We start from the raw sequence: 13,863 nt of genomic DNA on the forward strand, positions 1-13,863 counted from the left end.
GTAACAAAGCCCTTTTTCTCTTTTTTCTTCCAATTGTTGTGGTGTAACCCTTGTAGGTTGTGGAAGGCTAGGAGAAACAACACTTCCATTTTTATAGTTGTGAGGGGTATGCTTCCTGGTTTCCATAATTTTGCTTTCCACTATCTCACAAAGCCCTTTTACTCTTTCCAATTCTTGTGGTGTTGCTCTAAAGAAGGTGTTGCTCTTTGTATCCTCATAATGTGCTATCATTTCCTCTCTGAAAATTGACCACGTAACAAGTTGTTTACGAGAACAAAGCCCTTCGTACCATAAAAATTGATCTGGTTCTAAATATTAAGATGCAATACATACCTTTTGTAACAGTTGTACACCATGTAGATCAAAATATTACTCCATCTGAAGTATCTAATTTACCGGATCCTTGCCATCAAACTTCCTCATCTTGCTTTTTCTTGATTTTAGGAGCTCGACCTTGAAACGACTGTAACTATGTAATTTTGGATCTTTAAGTTCTGAAATTGTGACCTATAGTAGCCCTCTGTGTCCTCTTTCCAATGCCACTAGTATGATCCAAATTGGATTCTCTAAGAAAGAGTTATGCACAATCTCCCAAGATGACCTGATTATAGACCTTTCCAGAAGAGCGAAATTGTATGAATTTCCACGTATCACTGTTTCGACCTTTGGATTTGAAAAATGCATACAAGAGACTAAATTCTGTCCTCTTTCTGTAACTTCTTACGAAATTTCAATCCGATCCCCAGAGAGAAAGTTATGACGATTTTCCCCAGGTCATCTGTTTGGAATGTAATTCAGGAGTCTGCAAAAAGACCAACTTCCTCATATCATATCGCCGCAAATATAGTGCGAAAAGCTCTGAAATTTGGACTCGAGGTTTCGCGTGGTTTCTTCTCAAATGGGTTTTTTTTGAAACTTCTGAAACGTCACAGAAAAAATGTTATAGTGAAAATGCCACGATGACCTGTTTGGAGCAGCGAAACCCTAGAATCCAAAGCTCTGATACCAAATGTTATGAAACTAGCTCAAGAAAAGATAGAAAAGATAGATCAATGCCTTAGAATTCAGCCTCTTCGAGGGGGCAACCTCCTTTACATTACATAAATGAACAATTCTTGGATGATACAAATGAAAAGACCCCCTTTCTATATATAGGAGTCTAAGGGGTCATAACATAATCAGAGCCAACATAACAATAATAATGTAAGGGCACAATAATAACAATAGTGGGCTTCTATGGGGCACAATAGTAACAATACGGGCACTACATGGGTACATCAATATAATAAGTGGGTTATACTAATAACAATAAGGGGTTACACTAGTAGTATAGGGGCCTAACAGGGGGAATGTTGGACACCTAATCCTCTAAGGGTTATGGTGTGGAAGATAAATAGTCAAAGGGAGTCCAAGAGACCTTGGAATATGGAATCCAATAGTCACTCCAATGCATTATAAAATGTATATTATCACGAATAGGAATGCATTCAATGCTGATCATTCATATTCTTGTCTTCACCATGGCTATGTTTGACACATATTATAGATGTATGTGATGCATCAACAACGAAAGTGGGAAGAGTATCTTCCATTGGTAAAGTTTACTTACAACAAGGGGTATCAAGAATCCTTGAGGATGAGTCCATTTGAGGCATTGTATGGGTAGAGTTGCAATACTCCCATCAGTTGGAGTGATCTAATTAACATGGTGTTGATTTGACCAGACATGTTAGTAGACATGGAACATGAAATGAAGGTAATAAAGAAGAATCTAAAGGGAGCACATGATAGGAAAAAGAGATATGCATACCATAACAAGTTGTTCACGGAGTTCTAGGTTGGGGAACATGTGTACTTGCACATCAAACCGAAGAAGAGCTATTTATGGATTGGATCATGTGCCAAGATGACACCCCTATTTTGTGGACCCTTTCGTATTATTGAGAGGATTGGGCCAGTAGCCTATTGACTTGCACTACCTCCAATAGTGAAATTCCATGATGTTTTCCATGTGTCATTGCTTAAGAAGTATGTTAAATATGTTGATCATGTGATTGACTGGTCTGTATTGCAGGTGGAATCAAATGGAGAATTCAAATCAGAGCCTCAGTGTATACTGCAGGAAAAGGTGCTCATGCTCTGAAACCAAGCAATCGAGTAGGTTAAGGTGCAATGGAAGCACTTTGGGCATGATGAAGTTTCATGGGAGATGAAGGATCAGATGGGGGCTACGTATCCTTCTTTGTTTGTCGGTTGAGGCAAATTAGTTTTAGTATGGTGTTTTGGTATATGTTTTGGTACATGTTTTGGTGATGTTTAGTATATGTACATATCTATATGGATGTAAACACTGCCATGAGATATCTTATAAAGCTCCAATAAGCGGTATGGGTGTCATGCCATTATGATGTTATGCTTATTATGTTGTTTTGTTGGTTTTCTTCTCAGCAGGTTGATCATTGTAAATATTGCAACGAGGTAATTTATAAATCTCCATTGGTAGTATTTTTCGCTTACAACAATTTTGTGGTTATAAGTGTTGTTGAACACTGGGGACGGTGTTCCCCCAAGGAGGAGGGTTCTGTAACATCCTTGGTGAAAATTCCATGTAATAAAAGTTAAAAAAGGCAAAATAATAACCATGGTTGATTGGACACTTATTCCAAGTTGAATGCTGGGAAAGACATCCTAGTGTGGGTGTTTATTTCAGTTAATATGGCTAAGGAAATTGACAGAGGAAATGGCTAAGGCTTTGGAAAGGAAAAATGGCATTTTTGGCACATTTATTTATGAAAATAATGGAAATTAGGAGAAAAGGGAGGTGAAAGGTCATAGGTTGCATGTGAGGAGGAAAATGAAGGAAAATAGAGGTCTCATTAATAAAAAAGACTTATGAGGATCAGTTGCTAACCTTTTGTTAGATTAGTTTTGGAGCTCTCTCATTATTCTCTTTCTCATACTCTTGGATACTTAGAGTTTTTCTTGGAGCACTCTTGGAGAGTGTGGCATACTTGGATTTTTGGAGCAAGAAGGAAAAGGACGAACAAGAAAGTGCAAGAGGACATTGGGATCAACAACTACATTGGATTTGGCTTATAGGTACCAAGTTGCATGTATGTTTTCCTCACTAGTTTTGGTATGCATGGCATATGCATGTGGATTATTGGTCATGATCTGTCACTAGCATGGAGGATTACTTGGATTGACAATTGATTGCCTAGCCTTTCCATTTCCTGGATAGCCATAGATATTGTGGGTTTATTTCCTTGTTTTGTTTTGGTTGGTTCTCATGTTTCCTTTAGCTTGGGTTGAGTTATTAGTTCCTGGAAGCCCTGGTTAGACAAATTCTCTGGAATCCCTATAACAACTTGGGTTGAGTTACTAGTAATGGAAGCCTTGGTTAGACAAATGCTCTGGAATCTCTTGGGGGGTTGAGTTACTAGTCCTGGAGGCCCTAGTTGGACAAACGATCAGGAAGCCCGATGAGAACTGTGGTTGAGTTACTAGTCTTGGAAGCCTTGGTTGGAACAAATGCTCTAGAGCCATGGAAGGCTTGGATAAAGACCAGTTTGATGATGGTTTTGTGATGTTCGACCGTGAGGTGGAATCACTGTTTGATAGTTTGAGGTTGTTGACTTCTGGAAGCCTTGGATTATTTTGGATTGATGTGTTCTATGAGATCCCATATTCATGCTTGGAATATGGCATGGTGGTGAATGACTGAAGAGAGATTTGGCTCAACCATTCTAAGGTCGGGTGGAACATGGAAGTCCCATCCTGAGTTTGGATTTTGCATCATCAATATGAGGTTATTTCTCCTTTTATCTCTATGAGTAGTATATTGGTTTATATGTGGATTATATGGTTGTGATTTCCTTGGTATTTTTGTTGCTATTATGCTGGTTATGTATATGTTTTATGACAATGGTTATGTATGGCTCTCATCATGTTTTTACTTGTGAATGAATGAGTCATGTATCTATGACCTAATGGATGAAATGACACCTAATGTGTTGACACATCAATGCTTCTTAGCGGTTCTTAGCTAAGTATGAGACCCCTATGCTCAGATCTGTTATTTACACATGTAGATTACATATTCATGATATGTTTGACGAAATGCCCTTCATGGCTAGTAGGGGTCTAGTCAAGGGCTTGTTCAATTATTTGCATTAGCCTCATTGTTTCCTTGTTATATTTTTGTTTTGAAGGTGTAATTCCATTCTTGGCAGTGACCTGCGCTCTGGGCCTGAAAAAGTGGCTCAAATCCCAGGGATGTTGGCACAACACAAAGTAAAATAGTCCCTGGATGCTGGCATGCCTTATAATGAGAGCGTCCAAACCTCATGGATGTTGTCAGACCCATAACATGGGAGCATCCAGAGGTCAAGAGGCCTAAAACCTCAAGGTGACCCAGGGGTTGGTTACCACAAGTGTTGGGATGGTTCTCAGGGGTCCTGTAGTTGATGTGGAAGGTTTGTATGATGTGTATCCGTCGATTCCATTTTCTTATGGTCACCTAGGAGGTTGAATCCAATCATAGTAGCCTCTCATCACATGTTTACCCTGGTTGGCCGGTTACTTGGGTAGATGTGGGAGGAGGTTGTTACAATTTTCTACAACGTCTACAACAAAACACAAGTATTGTATGATTTTTGTTGATGACTTTTCTAGAAAATGTTGGATCTTCTTCATGAAGAAGAAGGATGAAGTTTTCTCAAAATTTATTGAATTCAAATCATTGGTTGAAAATGATATTGATCAGAAATTGAAAGTCTTGATAAGTGATAATGGAGGAGAATATGTATCTAACACCTTCAAGGATTTTTGCGCTAAAGAAGGTATTAGAAGAGAATTGATAACACTCCATAACCCACATCAAAATGGGGCGACTGAAAGGAAGAATATAAGAATAATGGGAGCAACAAGAGCCACATTGCATGATCAGGGGCTGCCATTACATCTATGGGCAGGAGCATGCAACATTGTAGTTTATTTGCAGAACAACAACCCTCATAGAATACTTGGCATGATCACACCCGAAGATGCTTTCTCTAGGAGGAAGAAAAATGTATCTCATTTTAGAAATTTTGGAGCTACTGTGTACTTTCATCTCCCCAAGGATAGTAGGAAGAAACTTGAGCCTACAATTGAGATGGGATTCTTTGTAGGATACATAGAGACACCACATAATTACCGGGTGTATTTTACCTCACTCGGGGTGACAATAGTTAGGTGAGATGTCAAATTTGATGAGGAGAAGGCTATGAGATTCTCTCTAGAGAAAGAGCTAAGTATCCCACCGTAGGAGGAGCTTCTAGCTCCAAAGGAGGAGCCTCATGTAGAGCTTTAGGAGGTTGTGGAGAAGCCACATGCAAATAAGCATACATGAGGCTGAGTGGAGGCACCCACTCAATCATAATATTCCAGAGAGGGGAGGAAGAGAACCAGAGAATCTCATAGATTGGTATAGGATGCACGAGAGCTCCTACATCTCAGTGTAGGTAGAGGCGATCACTAGAAAGGTACACTGGATATATGGCTCCCATGGAAAACTCATTAAGTTAGATTCTTCTTCATTTGAGGAAAAAATTGCTCAACCAGTGTGGGTTGATACCATGGTGAAGGAGTATGACTACATCATGAAGAATAGTGTATGGGAGCTGGTACTGAGCCAAATAATAAGTTAGTGGTTGGTTTTAGGTGGATCTACAAAGTGAAGCATGCAACTGATGGGAGCATCGAGAAGTACAAGGCCATATTTGTGTCCAAGGGATTCTCATAGGTAGAGGGAGTTGACTGTGAGGAAACATTTGCACCAATGGCAATATATTCCTCGATTAGAACCATTCTAGCATTGGATGCACAAATGGGGTAGAAGATCCATTAGATAGATGTGAAGACTGACTTTCTCAATGGTGTTGTTGAGGAAGAAATTTAAATAGAGAAACCAGAGGGATTTGGGACATAAGACAGGGAGACACATGTGTGTAGACTTAAGAGAGCCTTGTATGGTCTCAAACAGGCGCCTTGAGCATGGCACACTCGAATCAACACATATCTCAATGGATTCAGATTCACCAAAAGTGAAGCATATGCCAATCTCTAACACATTGTTGTAGATGAAAAGTTGCTTATCTTGGTATTGTATGTTGATGACTTGATACTTACAGGGGATGAACAATTGATCCGCTCTTGCAAAGAGAATCGTACAAGAGAATTTGAGATGAAGGACATTGGATTGATGCATTACTTCCTCGGGCTAGAAGTATGGAAGGGTGATGGTAAGCTACCTGTGAGTCAAAGAAAGTATGTGTTTCAAATACTTCAGATATTTCACATGGAGAACTACAAGCCTATGGACACACCTCGAGCTACAAGCTGGAGGAAGGAGAGTACTCCTTCAGGAGAGGCATTAGATGCCACCATCTATAGACAACTTGTGAGATCTTTATGTATTTGGTGAACACAAGGCTCGACATATGCTATGTAGTTAATTAATTGAGCCAAGCCATGGTGAAGCCTACCAAGTTATATTGGAAAGCAACAAAGCATGTGTTGAGGTGCCTTAGAGGCACAAGCGACTATGGGTTATGGTACAAGAGGATAGAGGGAGTGAAGCTCCAAGGATTCACTAATGCAGATTGGGAAGGGAGTTAATCAGACATGAAAATTATTTCATGTGTTATCTTTAGTGTTGGGTTTACAACTATTTCCTAGTATAGTAGGAAACAAAGGTCTGTGGCACTCAACTTAGCAGAGGCTAAATACATGGCTGCAAGTCAAGAAACATGTGAGGCCATATCAATGAGGAAAATAATTGTGGGTGTTTTTAGTCAAGAGATGGATCCGACAATTATTTATTGTGAGAATCAAAGTTGTATCAAACTCTCTGAGAATCTAGTATTTCATGACAGGTCCAAGCACATTGATATCAGGTACCATCACTTGTGGGATTGTGTGCAGAAGATAATTGTGATGCTACAATACATTCCAAATGAAGAGCTAGATGCAAATATCTTGACAAAGGCATTGTCAAGCGGTGAATTCAAATTCCATGGGTGCAGGATATGGGTGGTTCAAAATCCCTTTCTTACTAAGAGGGAGTGTTAGAAATTATAGCAAGAAAGGCTAAATTTGACTTGTGCCTTTTTTAAATTTAGTAATTCAGTTTTCCACGTCAACATGATGACTTGGATTGCAGTTAACTTGTGTGACATGGATTTTGTTACTAGTTTACTTAGTAATTCGAGTTATAGGCTAGAAGTAGAGTTGTGCATGTAGTGATTGCTAAAATTTAGCAATCTAGTTTAGTTCTTTTCAGTTTGACTCAGTTAACTGAGCTCAAATAACTAGTTGAGTCAGTTGAAGGTCAGTTTAGCAGTATAACAATTTTTAACTCAATGATCTCTTAGTTAAACTAATCAATTAGCTAAAAATAGCCCAAACATGCATGGAATTCAAATTTCCCAACCAGAGTGGAGGAAAAGGCACATTGTAATTATCAATTGTATACAAGGTGAGTGTACAAACTTAGTAGTTAAGTAGGTGAATCATTATTTGGGAATTGCGCAAGTAAATAAGAGAAAATTCCATGTTTTTTAGGAGCTTAATTCCTCCAAGATTGTGCAAGGAAATAGGGGCTAGATGGGGCCTTGTATTGGCTAAGTGTTGGCAAGAGCAGGACAGTCAGTAGGAGAACATGTTTAAAGTGTAGGGTGTACTTCAGAGTTGAAGCAACACATTGTAATAGTTTCTCATTCTCATTTGATTAATGAAAAGCAATGGAGGGGTTTTTCCTAGTTGGGTTCCCCTGTAAATCATTGTGTTCTTGTGGTGTTTTAATGGTTGCATGTCATTGCAGGTTTTTCTAAATAATGATTTCCATTCCTCATAAATAGAGGAAATTTATAATCTCTTGATTTTAGTTTGATTCAATCAGTAATAGAAAATTTTTATTAATTTCTACTGAGTATTAAGGTTCAATAAAGTCACTAATAAGTAATAATTTAATAGAGTCACTATGTTGCATGCATAGAGTTATTACTTTGAATTCAAAAGGAAATTCCCCACAATTATTGGACGTAAAATGGTCTCACTTGAGATTAAATAAGAAACTTAGCATTTTACAATATGACAACCACTATGATTGTGGAATTAAGTTATTCATGGATATTACGTTAATAATACTATATATTATTCATATTCATTAAAACTTTAGGCATTCATCATATAATCATGGAATGAAAAACTAAAGTTTAAAACAAATATAACAATATATATCTAACCATGAACACAATATATAAAGTGGGAACATCAAAGTACCAAAAGGAAATCACTTTGAAAAATGTCTAGGTCACTTGTCTTATCTTTGAGCTAGAAAATATTATAGTTTCTTAATAGTTCCCACTCTTCTTGATGATCACAATACAATGGAAGGAAATGGTTAACAATGAATTGATTCCCCTTTAGTTTGGACTTCTTCTAGTTGTAATCAAATACCATTTGATCTTTCTTAATTTTGATAGCTATTGTCTTTTCTTAGCTTATTTTACTCAAGTTAGTTATGAATCATCATTGTTGGTGTGTAAACAACCAACAAGTTCTATGGTTTTGGCCCATAATTGATCTCATCATTAAACCATGGTTTTTATATTTTAATCATAATGTCATGATTATCACAACAACTGTAGTGTGGATAAGACCTCCAAATTTCTCCATGTTAGAATAATAGATTTTGGTAGTTAAGAAAGCATGCACTATATAGATTTCTTAAATAATAGATAAGGTGGGTTAGAGAAAACAACATTACCTATTCCTAGATCTATGTTGAGTTTGACCCAAGTCTCTTGTTTGTTGGCTGACATAGTTTTTAGAATGAAATAATTTTTAATTAATCTAAGAATTAGACTATGAAAACTCACTATATAAGATTCCTACCCATTAACCAAAGTTCCTCAAAGAAAAATGTAAAAACCAATAGAATGAGAGGATGGTTACCATTAGAGAAGAAACCCCTATAGGTAGCTTTTATATTGTAGTGCATTGAGCAATCAAAACAAGCAATAATGACTTAATTCCCAACCCTCCAATATGAATTTTGTGATGTGGATATAACCTTACTTATTTTTCATTCTATGAAAATTATCATGGTTGAAAATCCCTTTGTTGGGGTGAAGAGACATCATGAATAAAGATCATTAGAATCTAGAAAATGAAACAATGTACTTAATCCAATTTAAATGCAACAAGGAACCTAGAGTCAATTGCTCCTCCATTGTAATAAACCTTTGTTTAATTAAAATTATATTCCCTCAAAAAAGGACAATAAAATGAAGGTTCAATTCATCTTTAGATTTACATCTAACCTTTGACAATTCCAATGTAAGGGATCAGAGATTTCTACACATTCATATCGTTAGAGATTTCCGGAGGAGAACTGTGTAATATATTTTTAATTTATCCAACATTTCAGATGGTTATTCCATCTATCATCAGGTACCAAAGAGCTTCGTGAGTAAATGAGAGTTGAAAAACCTTTTTATAGGAGAAAGGAACTAGTATCGTTGGGATAAGGGTCAAAGTTAAATACAATTATTCATAAATAATAATTAAAATTTGACCAAATCTATTAAAAAATGAATAATTGAATATATGAAATCAGAAATTGGTGGAAAATTAAGGAGTTGTCTTTAGTGCGATTTTTTGGACTTTCAGGTGCCGAAATTCGGCAGAAAAAATTGAGGTGAAATCTTGATTTGTGTTATTTAAACTGTTTTTTGACTGTATATATGGATTCAACACCCTGAAAAACCCCTAGGGCGCTTTGATTGTGCAGGGGTTACCCATCAAGCTTGTGATTTCAATAAATTCCTACTAGATTTTAGGGAAATTAGACCTGAAAAAACCCACCAAAAAAGCTTCCAAAAAGTCACACTGAAGACAATTGGGAAAATTAATATATAAAATGATTAAATAATTAATTTAGAATTGAAACATCGAGAATGAGTGAAAAATAAGAATTAAAATAGAAGAATTAATTGAAAACAATAGTTAATAAATTAAAAAAGAATAATAAATAATGGTAGTCAAACAGATGGGGTTAGCTAAAAAATAGAATTAATAATTCAATAATTTAAAATAAAAATTTAAATTATTTTATAGCTATAAAATTTGACATAATTAAAATAGAATAAATAAAAATAAAAATTAATTAGATGTTTGAATAAAAAATTATTCGAAAGAAAATAATTAATTTTTTTAATAAGCTAAAAATTGAAATAGTGATAAAATAAGATTGGTCGGATAATCCTAGCTCTATTACCTTTTTTGATTGAGCATGTGTAGAGCTCTGAAATTACACCTCTCCTACACATTTTCCCAGACTTTTTCTCCTCACCAGCACTCCATAAGCTATCAGATATCATTGCATATTGATTTTAAAATAGCATTTAAGTGGTTTTCTGACTATGGTTTTGTGTTTGCTATTTGAACTAGATTTTGCTCATTAGCTACGGAAACCAGTCACTTTCCGTAGCTGATTCAACTTTCCGCAGCTGTTTTTGTTAAACTCTATGTTGCAGGTGTCACCAGGCAAAACAAGCCACATGGGCAAGTTAGAAATGACCTGGACATGGATCAGGTCCTATTGGTTCAGCTGAATTCATCAAGGGAAGCTGTGGTCAACAGTGGTCAAACAGTGGTCCAACGTAAGGGTCCTATGGCAGCCAGACTTTGTTTTCCAACACGTGAAGGATTCTGAAGGATGTGTGGCCATTCCTAAATCTCTGGGGTCTGTTGCCACCTGTAGACTGACCCATGATGCGAATCTAACAGCCACACTTGATAGATTTAATATTCTCGGCAACCAGTAGGCTAAATCCATGGACACTGTCTTTTATGTGTCTCCTGTTCACATAGTTCTACAAGAAAACAGTTATGTAAAATTTGTTTTAAATAATGTGTTTCTATAACGCATAGTCTTAGTCTTTTGTTAATGTAATTTTGCTGTTCAAGTTCACTGTGCCGTGACACTAGTTTTATTGTTGTAACTGTGTTTTGAAATATATGAGAAGACTCTGTTTCTACATGATTGCGTGAACATAATCTTGGATTGATAGCCTGTTGACCGAGGCTGTGCAGAGGGCCCCTGTACGCTGAGGTTTTGTTTTCATTGTTCTGTAGAGTTTCATGCATTGTTCCCTTATTTCCATTGCATATATTCCACTTGTGTATATTTCAATTGTCATGGTATTAACATTCCACTTCTGTTCATGATTTTACTGCTTTGTATAACACTGATCAGTGCATGTATGTTTCAGGATAGAGTAGGCAGCCCGAGAATCTGCATATAATTTTCACAATAACTAAAGGCATGGGATTAATTCTCTGCTGACTTTGTTTTCCCTAGTTTTTAATTCCAGTTCTGTTTTGTTGATTTCAGTTTTGTTTACTTGCTTTGTTAGTTAGCTTAAATATTAAATTTCTCATATCATTGACGGTTACCTCCAAAAGCCATAGCTAGACTAACTAGCGAGGGATCGAATTATGAATGTGTGATTTGATTTTAGTTTTACTTTTCTGCAATTAGATATTAAATTGCTCATATCATTGATGGTTACCTCCGAAAGCCATAGCTAGACTAACTGGCGAGGGATCGAATTATGAATGTGTGATTTGATTTTAGTTTTACTTTTCTGCAATTAAATATTAAATTGCTCATATCATTGACGGTTACCTCTGAAAGGCATAGCTAGAATAACTGGTGAGGGATCGAATTATGAATGTGTGATTTGATTTTAGTTTTACTTTTCTGCAATTAGATATTAAATTGCTCATATCATTGATGGTTACCTCCGAAAGCCATAGCTAGACTAATTGGCGAGGGATCACATTATGAATGTTGTGATTTGATTTTAGTTTTACTTTTCTACAATTAGATATCAGATTGCTTATGTTATTGACGATTATCTCCAAAAGCCATAGCTAGACTAACTGGCGAGAGATCGAACTATGAATGATGTAATTTGATTTTAGTTTTACTTTCCTTGCAATTTTTGATTTCTTTGAGTGCAGTAGCTTAAATCATTTTTCTGTATTTAGACAACAACAGAGATGATAGTTTCATGATCAATAGTTCATTACTTATTTGTTTTAGATAGCAGCACATCTTTCATTCTTGTTCAAGCATTACTGTCATCACTAGTACATTCTAAGATCTTCTGAAGTGTTAAGTGCTAGAAACCATTATAGAGGACATAATTGCCTAAAATCCGTATCCATGCTTGCCTTCTAAAGACCCAGGAATAGCCATTCACATTAGGAGATAAACGAAGATAAAAACCCCCAAAACAAAATAAAAATTGAAAAACGAAAAAAATATAGGAAAGAGGCTATCTTGCACATATAGTGCGCCACACTTCATCAGTTTACAACTCCCGGATTGATAATTAATGTAGCAATTTAGGACACACTAAATTGACCAAACATTTTGGCGCCGTTGCCGGGGAAGTGTAACTAGGTAGCCAATCTCTTAAAAAAAAAAAAAGAAGGGAAAAATTGATAACTTCTTGAAGTATGCTCTCCTCTTGCACCTAGTGTGATCTGGAGGATCAGAAAAGAGAGTTGTTAGTTTAATAATTTCTTGATTATGCTCTCTTCTTGCACCTAGTGTGACCTGGAAGATCAGAAAGAGAATTATTAGCCCAACTTGAAAAAAAAAATAAAAAAATGACATGCATAGAGCAAGAGATTCTAGGGGAAGGTTTATAGCTAGGGCCAAAAGTTCGATTTTCACAACTCCAGCTACTTCAAGGCATAGAAAAGATACACCTCCATCATCTCCGACTCACACTCCCAGCCTTAGGATTCCTAGAATTCAAAGGGCAGCAGCTGAATTAAGAGACTCTCCCACACTATCCATCAAATCTGACCTAGGAGAAGAACCTTTCTTCACTTCCACAGGGGAACATATTGTAATCAAAGAAGTAGAATCACCTGAAGAAGAAGAGGGAGAAATTCCTCCTCATTCGCCATTAATAGAAGAACCAAAGGACTCTAAGAACTTTGAGGAAACTATCATGACAGAGGAAGTAGTAAACAGATTTGGAGGAGGGGGTAGAGGAAGAGGTAGAGGAGGAGGAAACAATGGAGGAGGTAGTGCTAACAATGGGGAAAATAGGGATGGAGATAACTCATTTGGATTCCCTATAGCCAATGAGGAGACCCATACAACAATGAGAAATATTTCACCATCTGTCCTCCCAAACTTTTATGGGTTGCAAAGTGAGGATCCTGAAACATTTCTATTTGAGTTTGAAGTCTTGTGCTGAACCTATGACTATATGGAAGACTCTCAAAAACTCAAACTGTTTCCTTCAACATTGAAAGGAGCTACTTTGAAATGGTTCATGGGATTAGTCACTCAATCTATTAGGACTTGGAATGATATGAAACAAACATTTTTGGATAGATACTTGGATTATTGTACGCCCACCAATCATAAGGATGAGGTATTCGAGAGGATGCAAAAAGAAGATGAAAACTTGGAGGATTTACTTAAAAGATTTCAATACAACTTAAAGAGAGCAAAAATGAGTAATTTAGATGAGGAAACCTTGAAAGCCCTTCTATTGAAAGCTATTAGAGATGAATGGATAGATATTTTAAACATGATGAAGGGATATATTTCTCAACTTCCACTCCATGACATAGAAGAACTATGTGTCCATCTCTCAAGGGGAAAATCTAAAACTGGAAAAGGGCCTAGAGATCCTTCTCTTATTAGAGCAAACAAATCTGCAACTGGATCAGTAAGTAGGGTAGAGATTAGCAATATGCTTGATGAATTCAAAACTGATATTT

This window comes from Pinus tabuliformis, chromosome 4_1 (assembly GCF_031772625.1).
Source record: "Pinus tabuliformis cultivar Carrire ecotype Pingquan chromosome 4_1, CPIR1, whole genome shotgun sequence".
Lineage (NCBI taxonomy): Eukaryota > Viridiplantae > Streptophyta > Pinopsida > Pinales > Pinaceae > Pinus > Pinus tabuliformis.